The sequence below is a fragment of the Lactuca sativa genome, chromosome 9 (genome assembly GCF_002870075.4).
Source record: "Lactuca sativa cultivar Salinas chromosome 9, Lsat_Salinas_v11, whole genome shotgun sequence".
NCBI classification, from domain to species: domain Eukaryota; kingdom Viridiplantae; phylum Streptophyta; class Magnoliopsida; order Asterales; family Asteraceae; genus Lactuca; species Lactuca sativa.
Window position 1 is genome coordinate 199,651,325 of NC_056631.2, and position 23,418 is coordinate 199,674,742.

The window sequence follows — 23,418 nt, forward strand, 5'->3', positions numbered from 1 at the left end:
GAAATAATCAAACATTTTATCATAAAACAATATCAGAGTGTAATCCCAAAGATCTCATGTGCGGAAAACCATAGTGTGATGCGCTGCGATCGAGCCGGCTCCTTTCCTTTTAAACACGAAGTACCTGAAACCAAAACTGAAAACCTTAAGCACGAAGCTTAGTGAGTTCCCCCATCATACCACATACCACACAATCATATAACATACATATACTGTCAGGCATATCTGGGTGCCCGACCTACCCCTTCGGTCCTCTCGACCGGATACTGTCTAATATATCTGGGAGCTGGCCTCCCCTTTGGTCCTCTTGACCGGATACTGACCAGTATATCTGGGAGCTTGCCTCCCCTTCGGTCCTCTCGACCGGATACTGACTAGCATATCTGGGTGCTGGTCTCCCCTTCGGTCCTCTCGACCGGGTACTGGGGACTATTTCACCCCCTACTACTACCACATAACACATATATCACATAATATATCTAACATGGTTGGGCATGACCGCCCCTTTGGCCCTATCGACCGGTACTCTGGGGGACTATCTCCCCCTACTGTTACTAGCTCATAGCATCATATCATACTAGCACAATAACATATCACAGGTAGTAGCAACCCTAGATGAATATCACAAAGACAATCATCTATCATACAACTCCTACTGGTGGGCCGGCATTGTGGCTGTAGACCCACCGCTACTGGAAGGTAACTCACCTCGCACTGTTGAAGTCCCGTAGACTCAACCCCACACTGCTGAAGTCCCACAGACTCGACCCCAGCTATTGGTTGACAGATTCCCGATCTGTCAATATCAGAACATCACCCAATTAATAATTAGGTCCCAACACATAACCAATAGTAAATTCTTTGGATAATTACTACATTACCCCAAGCTTGGCTCATTCAAGCCCAAGGCCCAATCCATAGGCCCAAAGTCAATTAGGAATCAAACCCAACACATGGCCCAATTTTCCAAATTGGGCTTAGGCCTACACATGGTCTCATTCTAAGGCCCAACGCCATATAATCATTAAGGCCCAAACTATGGCCCATCTATGGCCCAATTTTCCAAATTGGGCCCAAGCCCCTTACATGGGCCTTACCCCAGGCCCATTAAATTATTTTAGTTCATTGGCTTGACTTTGGATGGCTTATCAATTACCCAACCCTCAAGGCCCAACAATAAACCCAAGCGAAATTAGGGTTTCACATAAAATGATGATTAGGGTTAAGTTTCCTACTTAACCCATTAAGGACTTAATCCATTAAGTCCATTATCGCTTAGATTAATCTTTGCCAAAGTTTATTATTTAATATCTCAAGTTATTAAATAATTCTTGTGTGTGTGTGTGACCCGATTAATTCTTTAAGTTAGGGTTTCATTGGCATTAGGGTTCTCCAAACCCTAATTAGGGTTACCAACCCAATACTAGTCCATTAATTAATTTGTTGGGCTTTTAGATCATTTAGGGCTTTATTGGGCCTATTAAGCCCACTAAAATATCATTGAGCCCATTAGGGTTTTATTGGGTCAATTAGAGTCCATTAGACTCATTAGGGTTTTCACTAAGCCCATTTGGCTTCATTGGGCCCATTAGGCTAACAAGCCCATTGGGCCCATTTGGCTTCATTGGGCCCATTAGGCTAACATGCTAACTACTGCATCGGATAACATCCGGATACTACTGCTAGCTAAACGGGCCGGCATGGTGGCCTTAGACCCGTTCCTACTGAAAAGGGAACTCACCTCGTAAACTGGCGGCTGAGTGTGTGTGTCTGAAAGCTACTGGCTGCTGCTTCCGAAACTCCTCGGCTACAAGTCCATGAACACACTCAATCAAATACTAAACACTGCACTTGGGGTAAAACGACTCTTTTACCCTTGGTCAAAGTCTACTTACTAATGGGGCTGACTCGCCGAGTTGGGCCACCCAACTCGCCGAGTCCTACTCTCACTTCTCAACTCTACATGCTGCTACTCGTCGAGTGTGGCATCGACTCGACGAGTACCCTCTTGATCCAAGAACTCAGATGATCTTCATCCGACTCGCCGAGTCAGATGAACAGACTCGACGAGTTGTTCTTAATCCCCAAGAAGATTGCCTTGGACTCGCCGAGTTGTATGAACAACTCGCCGAGTCCCTCCATTACTGAGTCCACTCATAACTCGCTGAGTCCACTCCCTAACTCGCTGAGTCCACTCCCTAACTCACCTCGTAAACTGGACACTGAAGAAACTGAAGAATTCGGGACTCGCGACATGACTCGTCGAGTCGTTCTTCCGACTCGCCGAGTCACCGCCATGCAACATATTTTTACTCGATTTCTCTTGAATCCAACGCATGCAAATGATAGATCTAGGTCCATTAAGCTGTCTTACCACGTAAAGTTTCCAACTTTACGTGCACAACCATATGAAAGAGGGAAATAAGGCTAAAATATGCATAATAAGGGTAGATCCATGGCTTATAAGCAATGAAACCCCAAAAAGACAGTGGATCTGGACTCTTCAACACCCCAACACTCAGATCCAAAGGTATTTCGGCTTAATAACACAATCACCCAAACATAAAGCTTGGAACAAGCATCAAATAGCCCTTAAAAGAGCTCTAATGGAAGTTTAAGCATAAAACCAGAAGAGAACTCCGAAAATACCTGAATAAGTTCACACTTGACCTTGGATCTTGGCACTAGAACTCGTTTCCTTGCTTCCTTCTTCTTCTCCTTCTTCACCCCTTCACAAAATGGAACAAGATCACATATAAGCTCACAAGAGGAAGGTTTAGGGTTTCTCACAGTGCTCTAAGGGGGAAAGTGACGAGATGGACGCTATAATGGGGTTTAAATAGTGAGCAAGAACCCGGGAGTTAGGGTTTCACCCAGACGGATGGACTCGCCGAGTCCCCGGCTCACGCGTGCTCTCAGCCGCGACCCCACTCGGCGAGTCAGGCTATGAACTCGCCGAGTTCCCCTTGCAAAACTCTCAACAATTACCAATAATTTAACATACCGGGAACGGGTCGTTACAATTCTCCCCCACTTGACTCAGACTTCGTCCTCGAAGTCTGCTACGGCTGGATCTGCAAATAACTCAGGGTAGTGCTCTCTCATCTCCTCCTCAGCCTCCCACGTCCACTCAGACCCCTTCCGGTGCTGCCACTGCACCTTTACTAACTGAATTTCCTTGTTCCTCAATGTCTTGGTTTTCCGGTCCAAAATCGCGACCGGTCTCTCAATATAATTCAGGCTACTATCAACCTGAATATCCTCTAGGGGAACAACTGCTGATTCATCCACCAAACACTTCCTCAACTGAGACACATGGAAAGTGTTGTGGATCTGACTAAGCTCTTCAGGAAGATCTAATCGATAAGCAACCCGACCCACCCGGGCCAAAACCCTGAAAGGACCAATAAATCTGGGGCCCAATTTGCCCCTCTTCCGGAACCTGATGACACCTTTCCAAGGTGAGACTTTCAGAAGAACCATGTCTCCCACCTGGAACTCCAAGTCTGAACGCCTCCTGTCGGCGTAGCTCTTCTGCCGACTCTGCGCTGTCTGCAGTCTACTACGGACCTGCTGGATCAGTTCCGTCGTCTTGAGCACCACTTCGGTGCTCCCCATGACCCGCTGACCGACCTCGCCCCAACAAATCGGGGTCCTGCACTTCCTGCCATATAACATCTCAAAAGGAGGTCGATCAATGCTCGCATGATAGCTGTTGTTATACGAGAATTCCGCTAAGGGAAGATACGTATCCCAACAGCCCCCAAAATCTAGAACACATGCCCTAAGCATGTCCTCGAGAGTCTGAATCGTCCTCTCACTCTGCCCGTCAGTCTGAGGATGGAAAGCGGTGCTGAAATGGAGACGAGTACCCATCTCGTCGTGAAACCGCTTCCAGAATCTGGACGTGAAGCGAACATCTCGGTCCGACACTACCGATACCGGCACTCCATGACGTGCCACAATCTCTCGCACATAGATATCGGCTAACCTTTCCGCCGATATACTTTCCTGGATCGGAATAAAATGGGCACTCTTCGTCAACCGATCCACCACTACCCATATCGAATCTACTCCACGTGCGGTCCTGGGAAGTTTGGTGATAAAATCCATGGTGATGTCCTCCCATTTCCACACGGGAATATCCAACGGCTGCATCTTGCCGTGAGGTCTCTGGTGCTCCGCCTTGACCTTCCGGCAGGTCAAGCACCTCTCAACGTACCAAGCGACGTCCCGCTTCATGCAGGGCCACCAATAATCAGGTCGAAGATCTCGATACATCTTCGTCGCCCCTGGATGGATAGAAAATCGAGACTTATGAGCCTCGTCCATCAATACCTGCCGTACCCCACCCCAGTACGGTACCCACACCCTCCCATGAAGCGTCATCAAACCCCGACTGTCGTAGTCGAACGAAGCTACTAGACCCACTATCCTCTCGCACCTCTGCCTCTCCTCCTTGAGACCCTCCATCTGAGCCTCCTTAATCCGTTCCAACAAAGGAGTGATTACCGTCATCCTCATACACAAATCCCGGATGGGGGCCGCCGACACCTTGCGGCTCAGGGCATCGGCCACCACGTTGGCCTTCCCTGGATGATACAGGATCTCACAGTCATAGTCCTTCAGCACGTCCAACCATCTCCTCTGTCTCATATTCAAACTCGGCTGATCCATAAGGTATCGCAAACTCTTGTGGTCCGTGTAGATAGTACAGCGGACCCCATACAGGTAATGCCTCCAAATCTTGAGGGCAAATACAACTGCCCCCAGCTCCAAGTCGTGGGTAGGATAATTAGCCTCGTGAGGCTTCAACTGTCTCGAAGCATAAGCCACCACATGGCCTCGTTGCATCAACACTGCTCCCATACCTGTGATCGAAGCATCACAATAGACCACGAAATCCTCAACACCCTCTGGCAAGGTAAGGATCGGAGCCTCGCACAATCTTTGCCTGAGAGTCTCGAACGCCGCCTGCTGCTCAGGCCCCCAACGAAAAACTACCGACTTCTTGGTCAGTCGGGTGAGCGGCACTGCTATCTTGGAGAAATCCTGGATAAATCTCCGATAATACCCTGCCAGCCCTAGGAAGCTCCGAATCTCAGATGAAGACTTCGGGACCTCCCACTGCATCACGGCCTCTATCTTGGCCGGATCTACCAGAATACCCTTCTGATTAACGAGATGCCCAAGAAACTGCACCTCGCGTAACCAGAACTCGCACTTGGAGAACTTAGCGAACAGTCTCTCCCTCCTCAAAGTCTCCAGCACCTCCCGCAGGTGCTCATCGTGCTGCTCCTGCGTCTTGGAATACACCAAGATGTCATCGATGAACACTATCACTGACCGATCCAGCATCGGTCTACACACGCGGTTCATGAGATCCATGAACGCGGCTGGGGCATTGGTGAGCCCAAATGGCATCACCACAAACTCATAATGACCATACCGGGTCCTGAAAGCAGTCTTCTGTACATCCTCATCCCTGACCCGCATCTGATGATATCCGGAGCGTAGATCGATCTTGGAGAACCAAGACGCTGCCTGAAGCTGATCAAACAAATCATCTATCCTCGGGAGTGGGTAACGGTTCTTCACCGTTACCTTATTCAGCTCCCGATAATCAATACACATACGATGCGACCCGTCTTTCTTCCTCACAAATAGGATCGGCGCTCCCCAAGGCGAACTGCTTGGTCGAATGAAACCCTTGCCTAACAGCTCCTGAAGCTGTGCGGACAACTCCTGCATCTCAGGGGGAGCAAGTCGATATGGTGCTTTGGCTATCGGAGCCGCACCAGGAACCAGGTCAATCCTGAACTCAACCTGCCTCTCAGGAGGTATCCCCGGCAAATCCTCGGGAAACACATCCGGGTACTCTCGAACAATAGGGACATCATCGATCGTCGTCTTGCCCTTATCCCGGGCATCCAAGACGTAGGCTACGTAACCGGCGCAACCCTGCTGAACGTAGCGCCTCGCCCTAGCGGCGGAACAAAAGGTCGGTCCTCGCTGTGGCCTCTCGCCCTGAATCACCAACTCTCCCCCACTGGGAGTGCGAACCCTCACTAACTGAAGCTCGCAATCAATCACCGCCCCATTGGGGCTTAGCCAATCCATACCCAAAATAACCTTATTCCCTCGCAGAGGAATAGGTACCAAATCCACTGAAAACCGCTCATCAAATAACTGAAGAGAACACCCTCTGTGCACTCTGCCGACCCTCACGGTCCTATCATCCGCTATCTCAACCTCTAATGGACAATCCAGCTCCCCTGGAGCTCTACTGAACCTCTTGCTAAGCGCAAGAGATACGAATGATCGGGTAGCCCCCGAATCGAATAATACCAAAGCAGAAATGCCGTTCACAGAGAACGACCCTGAATAGAACATACAACCATAAGCAACATCTAATCAATAATAATAAAGAGATAAAAGGGAAGATACATACCCGTCACCACATCAGGAGCCGCTCGCGCCTCCTCTGCTGTCATCTGAAACGCCCTACTCTTCGCCACTGGCGCATCAGCTCGGCCCTGCCGGCCGTCTGTAATCCTCAAGGTAGCAGGGGCAGGTGCAGCCACCTTCCCTGCTGAAGCTAAACTCGGACACTGGGACTTTTTATGTCCCCTCTGATTGCACTAAAAGCAAATCAGGTCTGACGCAGCAACGACAGTAGCAGGAGCCGTACAATCCCTACTCAAATGTCCAACCCGACCGCACTTGAAGCAGCCGGAACTCCCTGCCTTGCACGCTCCCTCGTGCATCTTCCCACACCTACCACATCGACCGTAGCTCGGCTGTCCCCTGGACCTATGATCCGAAACCTTGGGCTTTTTGCCCGAACCACCCGAACCCGAAACCGCCTCCGGTTTCCTCTTCTTCTCCATCTCGAGATCAATCTCCCTCTCCCGAGCTCTAGCAATCATGTCGTCCAGTGTTTTGCAACTGGACCGGCTCACAAACATACGAATGTCGCTCCGCAACATCTCGTGATAACGGGCCTTCTTCATCTCCTCGTCTGCTGCATACTGAGGAACAAGAAGGGCCCGCTCCCTGAACTTGGCGGTGATCTCCGCCACTGTCTCGGTAGTCTGGGTCAGATCCTGGAACTCCCTGGCTAACTGTTGCACCTCAATGACCGGTGCGAACTCCGCTCTGAACCTGGTAGAAAAATCAGCCCAGGTCATGGCATCCAATGCCGCATCATCCCCGATGGTATGCCCTACCTCCTCCCACCAGTCACGTGCCCTGTCCTTCAGGAGACAGGACGCCAATCTGACCTTGTCCCCCTCGGGACATCTGCTAGAACGGAATGCGTTGGCCACATCCGCCAACCACCTGGTACTCGCTATGGGGTCCCGTGCCCCGTGATAGTCCGGGGCTCCACATGCCCTGAACTCCCTGAAGGTAAGGGTGCGCGACCCCATCATGGCCGCCACCTCGGCACGGAAGGTGCCCAGTCTCTCATCCATCAACTCTAGAATCCCCTCCTTGATCGAACCGAAGATCACAGGAGTCTGCTCTAAAATGATGCGCGTAATCTCCGAAGAAAGAAACTCTCGGGTCTGCTCATCCATGCGCTCATCCCCTGAGCCTGAACCTGATCCCTCCCCGGCACCTCCGCTGCCGGCTGCTGGCCTCGAACGCAAAACCACCATTCTGAAACACATCCCAATCACATCAGAAAACAGAAATATCTTGAGGGATCATTGATACTACAACTAGCTTCCTGGTCTTGTCTCAGCCTCTCTTGATTCGAGTACGGATCCTCTGCTTCCAGTAGTACGGGCCCATACTACCTTCCACATCTATCCGTACTTTCTTCAAGAATTGCCCTGACTCCACCAAGTCGCTTCTACTACTACTGATCTCTGCTACTTTCATCCTAGGCTTGCCCCAGGGAAACCCCAGACTTAACTCAATTAGTCCTCAGCTGCTGCAGGTCTCCTTATAATGCTAATTAACCATCACCTGAACACCATCACCTGTGACGAAGATCAGATAATTCTTCAAGTAAAAGACCCGTCCCTATAACGGTTGGACTCAAACAAGAGCTGCGCAATAGGGTCAGTTCCAGCACTCTGGGATTATTCAACCCTGATCACATGTGGTGTATCGTGTTCACCTAATGGCTAACTTCCATCACTCAGAATTCCCACAAAGCACGAAGCAGGCAGCATTCGGATAAAGGGAACATACTCAGGCAAAACTATTCTCAAAATGAGAAACTGATCTAGCATACAGCGCTAAGCTCATACTATCAGGCATAACCTAAATAGGCTATCCTACTGCTGTCTACTCCATACTAGCATGCAATACTCATAAAGCTGTAACACATAAGGCAGGCACATAAGGCATCCTCCTAGATCCTTAGTCCTATACTAGCATGCTATTCAACTGAAACTGAAACTGAACAAATAACTTGTATGGATAATTTGGGAGTACTTACTTGAGCTCGGCTGACCGCATGCACACACCTCTATCTTGTTGAAAATTCTTCCTTCCTAAGTGCTTAAAAAATTCTTTTTAGAAAACATTTTTACTTTTAGAAATCTTTTTATTTCCCCTTAGTTTGAGTTCAGATACACCCGGAAGTGTACCCGAATCCCTCAAACCAGGGCTCTGATACCAACTTGAAACGACCCAAAAATACGACCCAAAAATTTTTGTTTTTAATATAATCAAAACTGCAATCAGAGCATCATATAATAAAACCATACGTGATGTATTCCAAAACGTAATAAAATACTGTGCGGAAAAACTATATCATACTACATCAGATCAGACATCTAAATCAATCCCAGGCTAAAGCTGAGGCGGTGGTGTGTGCGATGCCGTCATCCAGAGCTCTTCCCTTTGCTTGCGGAAGTACCTGAAACCAAAACTGAAACTGTAAGCACGAAGCTTAGTGAGCTCCCCCAAATTACCACATACCATACAATAATATATCAAGCACATACGGGGCCTTGCCCCCTCCATCGGACCGAAGTCCGAAGCTGACTGACCGGGACCTTATCCCCTACATCGGACCGAAGTCCGAAGCTGACATCGGACCGAAGTCCGAAGCTAACTGGGACCTTGTCCCCTACATCGAACCGAAGTCCGAAGCTGACATCGGGCCGAAGTCCGAAGCTAACCGGGACCTTGTCCCCTACATCGAACCGAAGTCCGAAGCTGACATCGGACCGAAGTCCAAAGCTGACTGATCATAGCATAACATATCACTAACATGAACACACATAATCTTGTCTGAGCCACAAAGGCATCAAACATGCTAACTACTGCATCGGATAACATCCGGATACTACTGCTAGCTAAACGGGCCGGCATGGTGGCCTTAGACCCGTTCCTACTGAAAAGGGAACTCACCTCGTAAACTGGCGGCTGAGTGTGTGTGTCTGAAAGCTACTGGCTGCTGCTTCCGAAACTCCTCGGCTACAAGTCCATGAACACACTCAATCAAATACTAAACACTGCACTTGGGGTAAAACGACTCTTTTACCCTTGGTCAAAGTCTACTTACTAATGGGGCTGACTCGCCGAGTTGGGCCACCCAACTCGCCGAGTCCTACTCTCACTTCTCAACTCTACATGCTGCTACTCGTCGAGTGTGGCATCGACTCGACGAGTACCCTCTTGATCCAAGAACTCAGATGATCTTCATCCGACTCGCCGAGTCAGATGAACAGACTCGACGAGTTGTTCTTAATCCCCAAGAAGATTGCCTTGGACTCGCCGAGTTGTATGAACAACTCGCCGAGTCCCTCCATTACTGAGTCCACTCATAACTCGCTGAGTCCACTCCCTAACTCGCTGAGTCCACTCCCTAACTCACCTCGTAAACTGGACACTGAAGAAACTGAAGAATTCGGGACTCGCGACATGACTCGTCGAGTCGTTCTTCCGACTCGCCGAGTCGCCGCCATGCAACATATTTTTACTCGATTTCTCTTGAATCCAACGCATGCAAATGATAGATCTAGGTCCATTAAGCTGTCTTACCACGTAAAGTTTCCAACTTTACGTGCACAACCATATGAAAGAGGGAAATAAGGCTAAAATATGCATAATAAGGGTAGATCCATGGCTTATAAGCAATGAAACCCCAAAAAGACAGTGGATCTGGACTCTTCAACACCCCAACACTCAGATCCAAAGGTATTTCGGCTTAATAACACAATCACCCAAACATAAAGCTTGGAACAAGCATCAAATAGCCCTTAAAAGAGCTCTAATGGAAGTTTAAGCATAAAACCAGAAGAGAACTCCGAAAATACCTGAATAAGTTCACACTTGACCTTGGATCTTGGCACTAGAACTCGTTTCCTTGCTTCCTTCTTCTTCTCCTTCTTCACCCCTTCACAAAATGGAACAAGATCACATATAAGCTCACAAGAGGAAGGTTTAGGGTTTCTCACAGTGCTCTAAGGGGGAAAGTGACGAGATGGAGGCTATAATGGGGTTTAAATAGTGAGCAAGAACCCGGGAGTTAGGGTTTCACCCAGACGGATGGACTCGCCGAGTCCCCGGCTCACGCGTGCTCTCAGCCGCGACCCCACTCGGCGAGTCAGGCTATGAACTCGCCGAGTTCCCCTTGCAAAACTCTCAACAATTACCAATAATTTAACATACCGGGAACGGGTCGTTACAAGGAGGCAGTCGATCAATTCTTCATCGTGCCTCGGGTTCGTCGACACTCGCCAGGGAAACATCTCCGGTCTCGGTGGCCCTCCAAGCCACTCACAGCGTCACCAGCAACAATGGATTGTTGTGTCGGCGTTCATTAGCGAGGCGACAGGCGGAGAGGAGGCTGTCGGACCTGCGTTGCAAGTGGCGGCTGAGGGAGTTTCTCATGAGGGGTGACGGCTGCTCACTTCTAGCTAGGGTTAGGGTTCCTTACCGGTTATATACCCGACACCATTAAAAGGTTTGCCATAATGACTAGAATGGTCCCTCCCCATATGATTCCTTTCACAAGAAGTCCACAATATACACTTCTCACCCCTGCTCACATAATTTCTTTCATATTTAGTCACACAGTTACCATTCAGCCCCTCATTTACATATTATTCTCAAATAACATCCATATGTTACCCTTTTAACCCCAACCTTCAAAATTCTTTACAAATGGAGTCCATAATTTACCATTTTCCCCCTGCCTTCATTAATACTTACAATTTAAGTCCGGATTTTACACTTTTAACCTCCATCTTCTAAACTTGTGACAATTAGCTCCTCGAGACCATCCTTTGATATGTAATTATTTATTTTAGGGATTCTATTCATTCATTAATTTATTTATTTATTTAATAAACAAACGGGGTTTTACAGTTACTCTTGTGAATTGTAAAGTTTAGTTATCTGGTTTGTTACACGAATCTAGTTATGTACAATGTTCCCCAGGAAAATCCCATATTTTCCTGAAAGTTGGTTACCAATCCGAAATGTGAAAGATGTATACTGAAAACCTGGTTGTCCTTGTGAAATGTATTAGTTTTAACACGTATATAAAACTAACATGTACAAAGTAAACTACTTACTAAATCCATTATTACTAACAAGTAAATCTCTGTTATCCAAATTGCGAGTTCCATAACCATACGATAGACTAGATATGGCAATAGTAGTCCACATCACCTTATGACTTTCGTCACCCTTGAACCTTTCGGTTCGGCTGTAGCTAGCAGCCAGGTGTGGGGTAGTCATCCCCGTATAGATCTATACACTCAAGTCACGCTCCCTATCTAAGAGATTATGGTTACGGGTGCGGTCCTCCACTCGCGTATCTCTGTGGAGTGTTCTCCGAGTACATGTCTCCAATTTATAGGAATAACAAATTTACTAGTAGTAATACAGAAAGATACTGTTACAAACAATGATCCTCCACTCGCGTATCTCTGTGGAGTGTTACCGAGGACAAAATAGTGTACTAAGTTTCATGATCAAAGTTCAAATGCTATGCTTTTAACTGTTATAATATGGGAAAAACCTTTATGAAATATAAAACATAACAGTTTATAACTTATTTTATAAATGATATGTTTACGTGTTCTGCATGATTCAAAAGGTTATCTGTTATGATTATCAGTGTTAAAAGCATATGTAATATGAAACACAACACATGTAAAACAAGTTTTGAGTACAAGTATTCCTTGTACTTTGCTTGTATTCCCCCTGAAAACAGTGAAAAACATTGAAAAAGGGTAGGGGTATGAACTCGCCAGACGAGAAAACGCGACGGTTTGAATGCTAAGTGTCGGTTCGGGGCTTGATAACGCGTGAGGTTCCTATGTAATATGAAATGACTTACAAATGTATCTAATTAGACTTCAAACCACTAATTAGATATGATTATACACTCCAATGCGCGAAAACACTTCAAATCAAGTGTTTGAAGTGACCCGGGTGACATCTACGGACATGTATGGCTTAGGAATGGAGTTTACTCTTCAAGAGTAAACTCTTAGAAGATTTTTCGGCCCTAAACACCACACCCACATGATTTCACGGCCGTGAACTCATGATTGGTGTTTTTGGATGCTAAATGGCCTTGAAACACTTGGGGGTTAAATCTAGGTTTGGCTTTAAGGCATTGGAAAGTATTTTGAACAATTTAAGGACCATTAGAGGAGTTTACGGCAGTAAACTATGTGTTTACGGCCTTAAGATCTTGTGTTTCCATTCACAAAGTGTTTTGGTGGTCCTAATTCAATCACATGTGATTCAAACCAATTATCCAAGCCTTAGAATGAGTTTAAGGCATCATATGACATGTGTATGTGAGTTCACGGCCCAGGAACCCATTATTGGGGGGTTTACGGCAGTGAACACTCTAAGTAGTGGTTTTCATCATGTTTAAGGCCCCTAAATCGATTGTGGTTGGTTCTAGAATTTAATCCAAGGCTATTGGTGTGTTTAAGTGGCATATAAACACTTGGATTTGAGTTTACTCCCCATGAAGATGAGTTTATGGCCCAAGCATGTTCTTGGGCAGTAAACTCATGTTTACTCCTCAACAATGATGTTCAAGGTGTTCTAAGTCCGAGTTGATAATCCATTAAGTCATATCTAAGCCCCAAAGTTGGTTTGGAGGGTTTTTAAGGCTCAAAAACCCTCTTTATATGTGTTTACGGCCCAAGCATGCTACAGGGCCATAAACTCATGAATATGGTCCTTTTCCAAAGATTAAACACGAATTTGAAGGCTAATGGTGCTATACTATGAGTTAGGGAAGTTACCTCGATGAATTTGAGCCTTAAATTGATGTTTTTGGACCTAATTCTTTGGTTTGAGAGAGTAGTGAGAGAGAGAAAAAGCTTCAAATGGAAGCTTAATCCTCTTTAAATAGGGTCTAAGATTTGGACACGGTGGAATTCTACCCGATACCGACGTTAGTCGTGGCTTTTGGTCACACCCGATCAAGTTGTCGTAACCCGATATGGTCAATTCTAAAAATCTTCCGATTACTAGAATGGGGTGTTAATATGAGTTCTAAACACTTTGGGACACCCATTAAGTCATAATAGCAATCTTAATTTAATGACCTAATTAAATGACGTAAACGGAAACGAAATTGAAAACGACAAATGAATTAACGGAAAGGGTTACAAATGATGGAACGAACTTACGGTTGTCACATTATCCCCCCGTTAAAGGGAATTTCGTCCCGAAATTCCGAATTAAGATACAAATCATGGATTCGAAAAGAGATGCGGATACTTCTGTTTCATCGAGTCTTCACGCTCCCAAGTGAATTCTGGTCCCCGCTTGGCATTCCAACGAACCTTCACTATCGGGATGCAGCTTTGCTTTGTACATTTGACCTCTCGATCCATGATTTTGGTTGGTTCCTCCACGAAGTTCAAGTTTTCGTTGATCTCGATCTCGTCTAAGGGAATCACTAGGGTTTCATTGGATAAGCACTTCTTGAGATTTGAGACATGGAAGACGGGATGGATGTTACTGAGCTCATGGGGTAATCGAAGTTTATAGGCTACAGGACCGATCCTGGCGAGGATCTCGAAGGGTCCAATGTACCTCGGATTAAGTTTCCCACGCTTTCCGAAGCGTACCATGCCTTTCCAGGGCGAGACCTTCCACAGGACACGGTCTCCAACCTGGAACTCCAGAGGTTTCCGTCGGTTATCAGCGTAACTCTTTTGGCGATCTCGTGAAGCTTTCAATCATTCCCGGATTTGGATAATCTTTTCGGTGATTTCGCGAATGATTTCAGGACCAGTGAGAGCACTGTCGGGAACTCGACTCTTGGCTAGCTGTGTGTCCCCTACCTCGGCCCAGCACAGAGGGGATCTGCACTTGCGACCGTAGAGGGCTTCAAACGGGGCAGCCTTGATCCTGGTGTGGTAACTGTTGTAGTACGAGAACTCGATCAAAGGCAGATGTGTGTCCCACGACTTTCCGAAATCAATGGCACATGCTCTAAGCATTTCTTCTAGGGTTTGGATAATTCTCTCACTCTGTCCATCGGTCTGAGGATGATAAGTCGTACTCATGTCTAGTTTAGCTCCAAGAGCCTTCTGGAGAGACTGCCAAAATCTAGAGGTAAACCTGCTATCTCGATCAGAGATAATGGACGCAGGTACACCGTGCAGTCGGATTACCTCTTGGATGTAGATTCGCGTGAGTCTTTCCATCTTGAATGACTATTTGATCGGAATGAAGTGAGCGGACTTTGTCAAACGATCGACAATTACCCAAATGGTGTCGTACCCACTCGGACACTTGGGTAACTTGGTGATGAAATCCATGGTAATCATCTCCCATTTCCACTCGGGTATCTCGGGTTACTGGAGCAGACCCGAGGGTTTCTGGTACTCGACTTTCACTTTGGCGCAAGTCAGACACTTGCCCACGAATGTATCGATCTCAGCTTTCATGTTTGGCCACCAATATTGTTTCTTGAGATCCAGGTACATCTTATCCGAACCTAGGTGAACAGAGTATCTTTTCTTGTGTGCTTCCTCCATGACAATCTCCCTGAATCCTCTGGACTTTGGAATCCAGATTCGGTCCATGAAACAGTAGACTTCGTCACCTCTGATCTCAAGTTTCTTATCCATTCCCCTCAAGACTTCGATTGACATGTTCTCGGGTTTGAGGGCTTCTAACTGGGCTTCTCGGATTTGCATGGATAAGTGAGAATGGATAGTCATCGTCAGGGTCTTCACTTTTCGGCTTGAACTCTCCTTTCGGCTAAGGGCATCTGCTACCACATTGGCCTTGTCGGGATGGTAACAGATTTCACACTCATAGCCACTGAGTAGTTCTACCCATCGTCGTTGCCTCATGTTTAAGTCCTTCTGATCGAGGATGTGCTGCAGGCTCTTGTGGTCAGTGAAGATCGTACACTTGGTCCCGTAGAGATAATGTCTCCAAATCTTCAGTGCAAAGACTACGGCTCCTAACTCCAAGGAGTGCGTAGTATAGTTGACCTCGTGTGCTTTCAGCTGTCTCGAGGCATAAGCAATTACTTTTCCTCTTTACATAAGCACACAGCCTAAGCCTTTATTAGATGCGTCGCAGTAGACAACGAAGTCCTCTGTCCCTTCGGGTAGGGACAGAACAGGCGCACTGCACAAGGCTTGCTTTAATGTCTGGAACGCTGTTTCTTGCTTTTCACTCCAACAAAAGGGTACACCTTTATGTGTCAGAGTGGTTAAGGGTTTGGCGATTCTGGAAAAGTTTTGGATGAATCTCCGATAATAGCCGGCGAGACCCAAGAATTGACAGATTTCTGTGGGTGTCTTCGGTGCCGACCAATTCTCTATCGCTTTAATCTTGGAAGGATCCACATGAATACCCTCCTCGCTTACCACGTGACCGAGGAAAGTCACCTTTCGAATCCAGAATTCACACTTGGAGAATTTCGCGTACAACTTCTCGGATCTAAGGGTTTCCAGCACTAGCCTCAAGTGTTGTTTGTGATCTTCTTCGCTTTTGGAGTAGACAAGTATGTCATCAATGAACACAATGACGAACTTGTCCAGAAAAGGGCGACATACCCGGTTCATCAGATCCATGAACATTGTCGGTGCGTTGGTTAGGCCGAAGGGCATCACTATAAACTCGTAGAGTCCATACTGAGTTCTGGTAGCTGTTTTGGAAACATCACACTCATGAACTCGTAGCTGATGTTACCCTGACCGAAGGTCTATCTTTGAGAAGTAGCTGGCTCCCTGGAGTTGATCGAAGAGGTCATCTATTCGCGGAAGGGGATATCGGTTTTTGACGGTCAACTTGTTCAGCTCACGGTAGTCGATACACATCCGAAAGGATCCATCTTTCTTCTTTACAAACAATATCGGAGCTCCCAGGGTGAGGAACTCGGTCTAATGAATCCTTTACTGAGCAACTCATTGAGTTAGCTGGATAACTCTTGCATTTCTGCTAGAGCTAAGCGATACGGAGATTTCGCTACAGGGGAAGCTCCAGGAATTAGGTCAATGCGGAATTCGACATGTCGTTCGGGAGGAATTCGTAGAAGCTCTTCGGGAAACACATCGGGAAAGTTACAGACTTCGGGGATGCTCGCGAGGTCTTTAACTTCCTGTTTCTCATTGATTACATGTGCTAAGAATGCATGACACTCCTTACGCAAGAGCTTTTGAGCTTTGATGAAGGAAATGATGCGAAGGTTGGAGCTGAGTTTATCGCCATAGATTATGAGAGTCTGACCCGTAAGAAGGTTGAGACGGATGGCTTTTTCGAAACAGAGAATATCAGCATGATTGGGACTCAACCAATCCATGCCAATGATGATATCAAAGCTCTTTATGGAAACTGGCATAAGATTGATGGGAAATGAATGGTCATTCAGGGTAAGGGTACAACCTACGAACACCTCGCTAGCGCTTTCTTTCTCACCGTTAGCCATCTCGACAGTAAACGTTTCGGTTAATGGTTGGGGATTAGGTTAGAGATTATGTTTGAAAGAATTACTAACAAAACTACGTTCAACAACAGAATCGAAAAGGATACTAGCATAAGAGTTGTCGAGAAGGAACGTACCCGAAACAACGGTGGGATCGGCGACTGCCTCCTCCCGTCCCATGGCTAGGACTCTCCCAGTGTTATTAGTTGTCGCCTTCTTGGGGCAGTTTCTCTTGAAATGCCCAACTTCTCCACAATTATAGCAGGCTTGACCAACGCCTGCTCCAGAAGATTGATTTGCAGATTGGGCTGGTGCCTTGCAGAATTGGATTGTATGCCCCTTTTTACCACAATTGATGCATGACAGATCACGGTATGGGCCAGGGTTGTGGTGGTATTTGCACTTTTCACACTAGGGAAGGTTACCAACATACCTGCTAGTAGGTGTCTGAGCTGAAGATCCCATAACAGAAGCAGACACAACGGGGGTAGTAGCAACATGGACTGCTACAGTCTGTTGTTTCTTTGAAGATCCCTGAGAAGATTGGCCTTTCTTCTTCTTCCAAAACTTCCTTTTCTCACCACTCCTCTTGGTCGATTCAGGAGTGGTGGTTGTTTCCTCAACATCATCACTGTGGTCAATCAAGGTCTGGGCTAAGCTTTTGGCATTGTCATATGTATCCGGCCTCGTAGATAAAACATGAAACATCCCCAAAATACGACCCGAAAATTTCATTTTTAATATAACCAAAAATCATAAAACTGAGTATCATATAATAAAACCATATGCTGCGTATCTCAACCCATACTAAAATACTGTGATAAAACTATGTCACAACTGTATCAAAACATATCTAAGTAAACTGAATTAACTCCCAGGACAAAAACTGAAGTTGTGGTGTGTGCGATGCCATCATCCCGAGCTCTTCCCTTTGCTTGCGGAAGTACCTGAAACCAAAAACTGAAACCGTAAGCACGAAGCTTAGTGAGCTCCCCCAAACTACCACATACCACACAATAACAAATAAAGCACATACTGGGCCTTGCCCACTGCATCGAACCGAAGTCCGGAACTAGCTGCATCAGACCGAAGTCTGGAACTGACTGCATCGGACCGAAGTCCGAAACTAACTGTATCGGATCGAAATCCAGAACTGACTGCATCGGACCGAAGTCCGGAACTGACTGCATCGGATCGAAATCCGGAACTGACTGCATCGGACCGAAGTCCGGAACTAACTGCATCGGACCGAAGTCCGGAACTAACTGGGACCTTGTCCCCTGCATCGGACCGAAGTCCGGAACTGTCATAGCATAACATAAACACGTATTTGCTAACATAACACATATAATGCATCAGACCGTAGTCCAGAACACATAACACAAAACATGCTTGAATCACAAATACATCAAGCACTCTAACTACTGCATCAGACTGAAGTCCAGAACTACTGCTACTAAACGGGCCGGCATTGTGGTCGTAGACCCGTTCCTACTGAAAGGAAACTCACCTCGTGAACTGGCTGCTGTGTGTATGGCTCTGGAAGCTATCTGCTGCTGCTCCGGTATCTCCCCGGCTACAATTCCATAAACACACTCAATCAAATACTAATCACTGCATTGGGGTAAAATGACTCTTTTACCCCTGGTCAAAGTCAACTCTCCCGGTCAAAGTCAACCTACAGTTGACCTGACTCGCCGAGTTGGGCCGCCAACTTGCCGAGTCTCTATTCTTATTTCTCAACCCTACTTGTGGCTACTCGTCGAGTATGGCATCAACTCGACGAGTTCCCTTTTGATTCAAAAACTCAGGCAATCTGCATCCGACTCGCCGAGTCGTATGAACAACTCGACGAGTTGTTCTTCGAGCTAAGAAGATTGCCTTGGACTCACCGAGTTGTACGAACAACTCGTCGAGTTCCTCCATTACTGAGTCTGACCTCCAACTCACTGAGTCCACTCTACTACTCACTGGTCCCCACTCGGCATCACTCAAAAAGGGGAAAAATCGGGGACTCGCGAGTCGACTCGCCGAGTCGCTGGCATGCAACTACTCTAAACTCGATTCTGCTTGAATCCAGCATATAAAACTTATAGATCTGGGCTCCCTTAGCTCGATTAACACATAAAGATTCTATCTTTACGTGCCCATAAGCATCCATGAAGATTATAAGGCTCAAAAAGCATGATAAAGGCTAGATCTAGGGTTCTTATGCAAAGCAACCTCAAAAAGGCAATAGATCCGGGCTCTACAACTCTTAAATGAACAGATCTAAGGATATCTCGACCTATTAAGGCATCCATACTACTATAAGGTTGGAAAATACATCAAACTAGCCCTAGAAGTGTTCAAATGGAGGTTTAAAGCATAAAACAGAAGGAATCCGAGAAATACCTCAATGAACTCTGACTATGGCCTTGGATCTTTGCTCTACACCTCTTCTCCTTGGACCTTTATTCTTTTTCTTCTTCAAGCCTTCAAGAAATCACACAAAAACACTTTAATCAATCAAGGGATGGTTTAGGGTTTCTCACAGGCTCTCTGAGGGTGAAGGAGGCGAGTTTGGGGCACATATCATTGCTTAAATAGTGAGCAAACCCGGGGATTTAGGGTTTCTTCCTGGCAGGCAGATTCGCCGAGTCCCGAATATGGACTCACCGAGTCGCCGACTTACACGTGCTCGAAATCCCGTCCCTACTCGACGAGTCGGGCTATAGACTCGCCGAGTCCCTCTTGAAAACTTCTAAATAAATATCATGGAAGCAACATACCAAAGACGGGTCATTACAATTCTCCCCCACTTGTCTCAGACTTCGTCCTCGAAGTCTGCTACGGCTGAATCTGCAAATAACTCCGGGTAGTGCTCTCTCATCTCCTCCTCAGCCTCCCACGTCCACTCAGACCCCTTCCGGTGCTACCACTGCACCTTCACTAACTGAATTACCTTGTTTCTTAAGGTCTTTGTCTTCCGGTCCAGAATCGCGACCGACCTCTCAATATAATTCAGGTTGCTATCAACCTGAATATCTTCTAAGGGAACAACTATTGTCTCGTCCACCAAACACTTCCTCAACTGAGACACATGGAAAGTGTTGTGGATCTGACTAAGCTCTGCTGGAAGATCCAACCGATAAGCAACCCGACCCACTCGGGTCAAAACCCTGAAAGGACCAATGAACCTGGGGCCCATCTTGCCCCTCTTCCGAAACCTGATGACACCCTTCCAAGGTGAGACCTTCAGAAGGATCATATCGCCCATCTGGAACTCCAAGTCTGAACGCCTCCTGTCGGCGTAGCTCTTCTGTCGACTCTGAGCAGTCTGCAGTCTACTACGAACCTGCTGACACTACAAGAAAAAGAGCCTTTTACGACGCGCAAATCACGACACTTATTAATTTATGTTACGCAAATGAGAGTGACAATAAAAAAGTGTCGTCTCTTCAAAAAATTTGAGGATTTAGGTCACGCATTATTACGTACCCTTAAATTAGTGTCAAATGTAAAAAAAATAAAAACACGGAGGGTACTTTATCTAAAATATGCGTCCTCTGTGATTGTCGCTTTATAATTTTTACTAAAACGCGCCTTCTTGAAAGGGGGAAATGAAATCCCCTCAAAAATCTTAAATTTTTTAATACCCCGCTTGATCCCCTTCATTCTCTTCTTCCCTTTCTCTGCAAACCCTAATCACGATACCACCTCTGCTATATACCTCAACAACTCATATATCACAAAATCACTGGGATAATTTTTAGGGCTTTTTTAAACACTCATTCGACTCTTTTCTCTCCCCCCTCCCCTGTCTCTCTATTTTGTGTTCTGATATCCCCCTTCCATTTATGCCACCGTCTCCGTCGCCATCAAAACGAGGATATGAGACAGTGCTTGATCTAAGATCGTCCAGTCGCCGATTCCCGGTTAATCAGAGTTGAAAACATCGTAACATAAAAATTGTTCTTCACCATGCCGAATTCAGAAAAGCCAATGTGGCACATCCACGAGTACGAGGTGAAGAGGGACGTCCTTTTCCTTCTCGGCGTCCCTGGTCCAGTTGAGTGGCAAGATTGGGAGAAAGTGATGAAAACTTACGGGAAGACGATTCACTTTTTTGGCAGATGGATAGAGGCGATCAACTTCCCCTAGGTCTCCCACAGGTGATGATGGCTCTAACTCGTGATGGCTTTACCCTAATCTCGCTAAAGGTACAATTTACATTTCTTGATTTCCGCCATTTTTTATCACCTGCAACTTATGTAGAAGCTCTATCGATCGATTATTATTACATATTTGGAGTCTTGCTATGGTGTTTTGTTCCAAAAGGAAAAGGAGAAGAGCGTATATGGAAGGTTTATCCCAAGGAATTCATTCAAAAGCAAACGTCGATGGAGTTGGACTCAATTGTCTTTGTTATCGTGAATTGTGATACATCATACATTATTATATTTTTACCTTTATTACAAATTGGTTACCCAACTTTACATGCATTTGTTGAGTTTATTTCTGGATTTGACATGCCTTCTGACATTCACTCAAAGAAGAAAGACAACATTCTTCTAGAAAATGGGAAACCTTTTCGACCTATCATGTTTGAATCTGTTCTCAACAATTTCTCTCCAGATATGCCAGATAGCTTCTCTAGAAGACCAAGGTTTGTGTTAATGTTATAAAATTAATCAACAAATTTTATATATGTTATGTTTGGAATTTCGGATGCTGATTTGAAGTTTGTTTTTTAAAAAGGCAAGAAGATGCTCAGGTGTTTTTAAGCTTTGTAATGCACCAAATGCATGATGAACTTCTTGAACTTGGAGGAGAAGGTTGTAATTTTAATGGTGGAAAAGTTTCACTGGTTTCATCTGTAAGTGATGAAGATGATGATGATAGTTGGGAAACAGTTGGACCAAAGAACAAAACTGCAATCACAAGAACACAAAGTGTAAAAAGTGTAATGAAAGCAAGAGGTATTTTTTTTAATCTTTTAATGTGACATCCCCAAAATCTCGGCCAGAAAAGACCGATTTTCATTTATGCTTTTAAATATTTTCAGAGTAAATCCTTTTGATTTGAAAGAGTTGCGGAATTTATTCCCAAAAACAAAACATGATAAACAATGTTTACCGAAGCATTTCATAAAAGAAATGTATTTTCATTATAATCAAAACTCGGGGTGTCATGTTCCGATACAGACCAATAAGCATAAACGAATACAATACAAGTCATATAACAAATATAAACATATGCAGACTTGTAAACAAAACAACTTGATGGTTCATCCATCTCATGCCCTTCCGCCACTTCCTGTAATACAATTAAAACTGAGTGGGTCAGGCTTGGGAGCCTGGTGAGCATATAGGGTTTTCAACCCACAATAAATATCATATTTAATTTTCACCAACCAACAATAACCCAATTACCCATTCCCGTTATTCTCACTTTAATGTCCCTAAAACAACTAACATAAGGGACCTAGTTTAAGAATATTTCATCGGGGCGACAACACATGCTTCGGGGGTACCTCAGCAATATAAGTCAAATAAGGCAACCATGAGGGGGATGGAGTACAGCGAATGAACACCCAAGTTCATTAACACCTACAGGTGGCGAACCTGCTAATGTTTCCACAAGACTGTCTAGAATAGCCAGTGGTCGTCATCTAAACTCCGCTAGATGACTCAATCAAACAACAACGAGGCCTCTCATATGTTTATTACACACCAACTGTCTACCCATGTTCTACCCAACATATTAGTAGATAAAAATATAAATTTGTATACATAGTTTAAAGAAAACCTATATAGCATGCTTTAATCAACACATATATCACAAAACAGATGAGGCACACACACACATAACACATATCTCATAAAGAAATAAGCAGATCTATAAGATAGAAGAGAGTGAATACACATTCACACATAACACAACCAAATATATGCACATAGCACGTATTTTTATATAAAATACTTCGTATTATTGTATTAGAAAGAAAATAACTACACACTCACACTTATAAACAACAATACTCTTAATACACTCGAACCAAACTCGTATTATTATTGTGTTTATGAAAGGTAGTATACACTCACTTGATCAGAAGATGATCGGACAACACTACGGCTTATAGAAGTAGTAATCCACAGCAGATCTGGAAGATCTTCACAAAAATCGAACTTCTCGCGGGCAGAGCTTCGACTCGGGAACCGCACTTCTCGGGATCTTCGGGATCTCGGGACTTGCCTCGGGGCTAGAGTATGATACCGGGGCTTCGGGGTATTTCTGGCACGCAAAACGATGCAAAACGGGAGAGAGAAGAGAAGAAATTGGCAATTGGGTCGGCTGCCTTCGGTTCCTATTTATAGGAGGCTGGAGCCTCGGAGTACGCGGAGCGTACTGCCCAAAACGTCATTGCTTACGTATCCGAAGTGCTCGAGTGCGAGTGTCGACATCCCTCGGAGTACGCGGGGCGTACCTCGGATCAGATCGGTGACTCCTTCGGATAATGCTTCCGAATTTTGATTTAAATT

At 45.7% G+C, this 23,418-nt stretch overlaps 1 pseudogene; it reads left to right on the forward strand.

Annotated features, from left to right (window-relative positions):
- Window positions 1-20,433: 20,433 nt before the first annotated feature.
- On the forward strand, window positions 20,434-21,317 carry LOC128129235 (oil body-associated protein 1A-like; annotated as a pseudogene).
- The last annotated feature ends 2,101 nt before the right edge of the window (window positions 21,318-23,418 follow it).